We start from the raw sequence: 7,145 nt of genomic DNA on the forward strand, positions 1-7,145 counted from the left end.
TGGTTCCTTCAATTGGTATCAGAGCCTAGGTTCTTTATTACATGATTATTTATACATGCTTAGATTATTTTTTAGATTAGATCTAATTTATAATCTGATTATTAAATCTGAAATTAAAATTTTAGATCAATCACAAACTGCAAGGTTGTCCTGCTGTAAGGTTTACCCCTTACAATGCAAAGGTTGTCCTAGTCTGTGTAGATCTATCTTTAATCATAAATTTATTAGATATGATCTAGATTAAATTTATGATTTATTAGATTTAAAAGATATTTAAATCTAAAATAAAATCTCTTTGTTAATAATTTTTGTGCAAAGAAATTGTTTAAAGTTGAAATTGTTTCAATTACATGAACCTGTTTAGATTAGATCTAAAGTAGTTTCATGTTTATTTCACTTGCATCTTGATTATGAGTCAAACATGCAATATGGTTGGTAGAATCATATTGTAAAATTGTTTTACAAATATAAAAATTATTTTTTGAAAAGCCGAAACCCAACCCTCAGCCCAAAACTTAATTAAGAATTAAGAAGTTGTTTGATTAGGTTCTAGGATTGTGAATTGAAGAACCTAAGACACAAATCATAACACATTGGGTTAATGGGTTAGTAAGAATTAGGTCCATTAATTGGGTTAGACCTATGGTTAGATTAAAGATGGACTTAATTAGAGAATTGACTAAATCTAATCAATTGTTGTCTTAGATTAGGTCAAGGATTCTCTAGATCAATTACAATAGTTGTAGTTGGTCAAGTCCATGTCTTTAACGAGAAACAAATGGACTTGATTCTTGGCTAAGCGGTCTAGCACGAACTGTTAGGTTGATCTAATCGAAACTAATTAAACCAGTTGGTGTCTAAAGTAAACCAGACCGATGGTTTTTAATTGGGAGCCCGCTTACCTGGCCATTTCTGATGGTGTCTAAGGCAAGCTTTGGCAGACCCTCCCACTGATCGAACTTACCTGACCTCTTGGTGAAATTATATTTTGATCGGATCACTTGACTATTCGAGCTGACCCATGTCAGCTAGGTAAATCAGTGTGACTGATTTAGGTGCTCCTAGACCAGTCCTGGTCTCCCTTAAGCTGACTTGGTGAAGCCAGTGGGAGGATCATGATAAGCTGGTTCATCTGACCTCATCCTCTATATTATTTAAATCCTCTAAAATTATTAGGTCCTTAAAATGATAAAGTTATGGAGATAACTGAGTCATAGCCTCCCATTAAGGTGTTTGATAATGAGTCCATTAACTCAATAATCATTGCAGACCCAAAGGCCTGGTGCTTGTTGACTAATGGAATTGTCATTCATCATATGATGACTTGAAAGTGTCTCTCTAATGGTGGTTAGGTGAGCCAACCAAGTTGGGCTTAATCATTCGTTGGTTAGATACACCAAGTATGATCATGTTAATGGTTGGACCTAACCGGATCCTTACAGTAGAGGCCAAAGCCTACTGATTAGGTTTCTGGGGCAAAATTAAAATTACTAGAAATTATTTAGAGAAACAATTGGTTATGAACCTACCCTTAGATGTACATGGGTTGGCCAACCAAAGTTGGGCTTGTGTGCAGTCTAAGTGGATTCTAGTACCCGCTAAGGAATTAGGATAATTCCTCGAGTTGGAGGTAGAGGCTACCAATTCGAATAAAATAGTGGGAGAAACCTTTTGATTAAAGTCCAAATCTTTAGGTTTAATGAATCAATTACTAATTAGGTTATGGTTCTCTTTTGTGCAAATATGGCCACTTCCCTATCGCTCCGATCATTGTTGGACAATGATAAGTTGGTGGGACCCAACTTCGGTAGCTGGTATCGAAAGTTGAAGATAGTCCTGAAGCATAAACGGATCCTATATGTGATAATAGATCCTGCACCTGAGGAGCCAGCTGTCAATGCACGTGGAACAATCAGAGACACTTAACAGAAGTAGCTCAGTGATCGGACCACGGTGCGCTGTATCATGCTGGCTATCATGAGCGACGAGTTCAATCGCAGATTCGAGATAGCTCAGTCAAAGGACAAGCTTCAAGTGTTGGAGGATGCCTTTGGCACACCCGATGACGTGGAGAGGCACAAGACTAGTTGTGCCATCTTCAACGCCAAAATGCAGGATGGTGCCTCTGTCACTGATCATGTATTGTACATGATCGAGCTGATGGAATGATTGAGCAAGCTCGACTTTTTCTTGCATGAGCAGCTTGGAAAAGATGCAATACTGAACTCGCTGCCCAAGTCTTATCTCCCATTCCTCACTCATTATAGAATGACAAAGCCTGAAGAGAACTACCACGGGTTACTGGGGTTGCTTCAGAACTTTGAGAAGGATCACCAACTTCACAAGGAGTCGGTGAATTTAGTGGGAGGTTCGTCTTCTGGTTCTCGACCTTTTAAGAAAGGGAAGAAGAACAAGAAGAAGAAAGTAAAGAAGGTGCAAGTTCAGGCTAGGACATCAGTGCAGAGCCAGACCAAAAAGGTCAAGCCTGATAAGAGTCTATTCTACTGGCAAGCACCCTAGATTAGATAGTGTGTCAGATATCTACTTATGGCACTGTAGACTAGGTCATATAAACAAGAACAGAATAAACAGGTTGACTCAAGAGGGAATCCTTGAAGTTAGTGATTGTGAATCACTTCCAACCTGTGAGTCCTGTCTTCTTGGTAAAATGACTAAGTCACCTTTTACTGGAAAAGGTGAGAGAGCTACTGAGCTCTTGAGCCTAGTACATACTGATGTATGTGGGCCCATGAGCACCAGTGCTAGAGGTGGATATTTCTACTTCATAATTTCACGAATGACCTATCCCGATATGGATATGTCTATCTGATGAAACATAAGTCGGATTCATTTGAAATGTTCAAACGATTCTGAAGTGAAGTAGAAAAATAAACTGGGAAGAGTATTAAAACTCTTCGATCTGATCGAGGAGGAGAATACCTTTCTAGTGAGTTTCTCACATATCTAGGAGAGAATCGGATTCTCTCCCAATGGACTCCTCCAGGAACACCACAGCATAATGGTGTGTTTGAAAGGAGGAATCGGACTTTGTTAGATATGGTCCGATCCATGATGGGTTTTGCTAGCTTGCTGATATCCTTCTGGGGATATGCACTCGAATCGGCCTGTTATCTGTTAAATAGGATTCCAAGTAAGTCTGTAATTAAGACTCCATATGAGATATGGACAGGGCGTAAGCCAGTACTTTCACACCTTAGGGTCTGGGGGTGCCCGGCCTATGTCAAATGATTAGTCACAGACAAACTTGGACCTAGGTCTGACAAATGCTCATTCATAGGGTACCCCAAAGAGACAAAAGGATATTTTTTCTACCATGCTGATGAACAAAAGGTGTTCGTCAGCCTTAAGGCAATCTTTTTAGAAAAGGAGTTTTTTGGTGAAGGAACTGTTGCCTCTAAGGTTGAACTTGATGAAGTTCAACAGGTAGAAGGACCGACACCAATAGCTGAACCTGAGTCGGATATGATTAGATCACATCTGGAGCCCAATATACCTGCACCATTAAGGCGATCCGGTAGAGTACCGCATCAGCCGGACAGATACTACGGTTTCTTGATCCGAGACGGTGATCCCATCGAACTTGATGAGAATAATGAGGATCTGATCACCTATATGGATGCTATGCAGAGACCTGATTCCGAGAAATGGCTTGAAGCCATGAAATCCGAAATGGAGTCCATGAAGGTCAACGATGTATGGACATTGGTTGACCCACCTGAAGGGGTTAAACCCATTGGGTGTAAATGGGTCTTCAAAAGGAAGAGGGGCGCAGACGGAAAGGTGGAGACCTATAAAGCCCGTCTGGTTGCCAAGGGGTATCGTCAACGTTATGGTATTGACTATGACGAGACTTTTTCCCTGTGGCAATGCTCAAATCTATTCGGATAATGCTTGCAATATCTGCCCATCTGGATTATGAGATCTGGCAGATGGATGTAAAGACAGCTTTCCTGAATGGAGAGCTGACTGAAGAGGTGTATATGATACAACCTGAAGGGTTTACATCCACAGATGAGTCCAAGGTGTGCAAGCTTCAGAGATCCATTTATGGACTGAAGCAAGCTTTCGGAGTTGGAACATGCGTTTTGATAAGGTGATCAAAACGTATGGCTTCATTAAGAATGGAGAAGAGCCCTGCATCTATAAATGGGCAAATGATCCAGTTGTGGTATTCTTGTCTTGTACGTGGATGACATTCTCTTAATCGGGAATGACATCCCCGCACTACAGGGAATAAAAGTTTGGTTGTCATCACAGTTCTCCATGAAGGACTTGGGTGAAGCATCCTACATCCTAGGGATGAAGATCTATAGGGATAGATCTAAAAGGATGCTTGGGTTATCCCAGTCCATGTACATAGACACTGTGTTGAAGAGGTTCAGCATGGAGAATTCCAAGAAGGGCTATCTACCGATAGGCCATGGAATTTCTCTCTCTAAGAAGGATTGTTCGACAACTCCTGAAGAGAGAGAGCGTATGAGTAGAGTCTCATATACTTCAGCCGTGGGATCTATCATGTACGCCATGACATGTACAAGACCAGATGTGGCATACTCACTAGGAGTAGTGAGTAGATACCAATCTGATCCTGGAGAAATCACTGGAAAGTGGTTAAAGCCATCCTTAAGTATTTGAGAAATACTAAGGACCAATGGTTGGTTTATGGCAAGTCAGATCTGAAACTTGTGGGGTTCACAGACTCCAGCTTCCAATCTGACCATGATGACAGCAGGAGCGTGTCGGGTTATATCTTTACTCTGAATGGTGGAGCCATCTGCTGGAAGAGTTCCAAGCAGCATACTGTGGCAGACTCTGTTTGTGAAGCGGAGTATATCGCAGCATCAGATGCCGCGAAGGAAGCTGTGTGGCTGAGGAAATTCATCAACGAGCTCGGAGTAGCACCCTCCCTCATGGTCCGATCCTGCTCTATTGCGACAGCACTAGTGCCATAGCTCAGGTGAAGGAACCCAAAGCACATCAGCGGACGAAGCACATCTTGCACCGCTTCCACCTGGTCGAGAGATCGTGGATCGAGGTGACGTCGACCTTCAGAAGATCGACGGAAAGGAGAACCTAGCCGACCCCTTCACTAAAGCCCTGGCAATAAAGGAGTTCGACAACCACAAGTCGAAGATGGGTATTAGATACTGTGCCGAGTGGCTTTAGGACAAGTGGGAGTTGTTGGGAAATGTGTCCCAAAAAGCCAATCGTCAAGCTGTTGACGGTTGAGCAACCAAGTATTGTAATTGATTTGTTAATAAATAAAATATATTTGGCATTTCATCATAAGCTTTCATCTTCTAATGAACTCCGTTGTTATGATGAAGTCCTTAGGACTATTTAAGTTCGATAAAGAGAGGATTTATCGATTAGTCCTTAAAACTGTTCACGACCAAATGATAGGCTGTTAATAAGGACGACAGCTTCTATCGAGCATAGGTCGCTGTAGGCCATATGGGTTGGTTGTCCTCTTAACCAAGAGTGTGGAGACACTGGTATGGCATACAGGTGAGATGTAAGGGTACATCATCATTGAACGTGACCAACTCCAGAGTATTCTACTGTCGAGAATATCTCTGATGGGATATAGGTATAAGTGTCCCTTAGACCTGAGATCGCCTCAGTGACTTGCAAGCAACTCACTGTGCTTTGGTACTGGACTAACTGAATTTCTAATTCAGGGACGGAAGGCTTCTGGGCACAGTCAAGTACTTGCGAAGTCAGAGTGTGATCGAGATGGGATTGACCACTCCAAGAGTTGGAGAAGAATGAGTCGCTGTATTTCAATTTAGCAAAACCTTGGCCAGGGTAATCCATCAGATGGATTTGATATTTTGAAATACAATGTGGACAACCTGATCAGAGTTGACAGTTAAACTCTGGGGTGTCCTATGATCATTTTGGTCAAGGGGATGAATTATATGAAAACTATATCCGCATGGGTTCTAAGGATGTTGTTCTACACATTCGACCTATCCGATCGTCGGGTACCATTGCTAGATGGTCACTTCGATTGGTATAGAAATTTGTTCCTATGCTACCGGCTTAGGTTCGGACCTATGAGGTCACACACATTAGAGTTCATGATCCGATCAGATGGTTGATCAACGATTAAGAATCATTCTAGGGTTAAATGATCAATACGATTGACATTTAACCCAGTGCAAGTGTTGCAGGAGGATCGATTAGCAATTCGATTGCTAATTGGCTTAATTTGATTAAGCCAATGGGCTGAGATTAAGTCTAATTAAATATATTTAATTAGATTTATTTGGGCTTGATTGGATCAAGTCCAATTGGTTTATTGGATAAGCCAAGTGCAAGGAAAAACTAGTCCTAGTTCAACTAGGACTTGGGTCAATCTAATTTCTAATTTGATTAGAAAATTAAATCAGATTTAAATCTAATTTAATCTGATTAAATTAGGTTTTAATTGGGTTAAGACCTATTTTAATTGGGTTGATCTAATTTTGATTTGATTTGGTTTGGGAAACCAAATTAAAACAAGTCATAAGACAGAATCCTAGTAAGACTAGGATTCCACCTTGCGCCACATAATCCTTCTCCACGCCCTCTCTCTTATTCAACGCCAATCTCCACTTATTTTGTGTGACAAAAGCCCTCTCCAGATTCTCCCACGTTCACAAAAGGTCTCCTCTCTTCTTTCTTACATGGAAGGTGGTTTGGATCAAATCTAAAAGGAATAAGTTTGGATTTCGAATTCTATGAGATAGAGTTTTAGAAATCCAAAACTCTTTCAATTTTGCACCGAATTTATCCAAATTTTTTTTGGAATTTTCGTGGCTTTTAGGGTATATATTGTGCACCCTTTTCTGTGATCCATGCATGAAAATATGAAGGAGGTGCTCAAGAGTTGGGCGTCCCTTAACTTGCCATGTTTGGATAAGCCTTGACTAGGTGTTTGACCTAGACAAGGACTCTATCATATCTCTCTATATAAGATGAGTTTCTTTATAAAATTTTAGGAAAATTAGAAATTTGAGAGATCTTTGTCCATCCAAAAATCAGAGAGAAATACCTTTGGGTCGTATAGATATAAAAGATGCAAGTTTGGGTGTCTAAAGAGAAAAACGTGAAGAAGAAGAGGGTCTTCTTCTTGGGTT

Source organism: Elaeis guineensis, chromosome 2 (genome assembly GCF_000442705.2).
Source record: "Elaeis guineensis isolate ETL-2024a chromosome 2, EG11, whole genome shotgun sequence".
NCBI lineage: Eukaryota > Viridiplantae > Streptophyta > Magnoliopsida > Arecales > Arecaceae > Elaeis > Elaeis guineensis.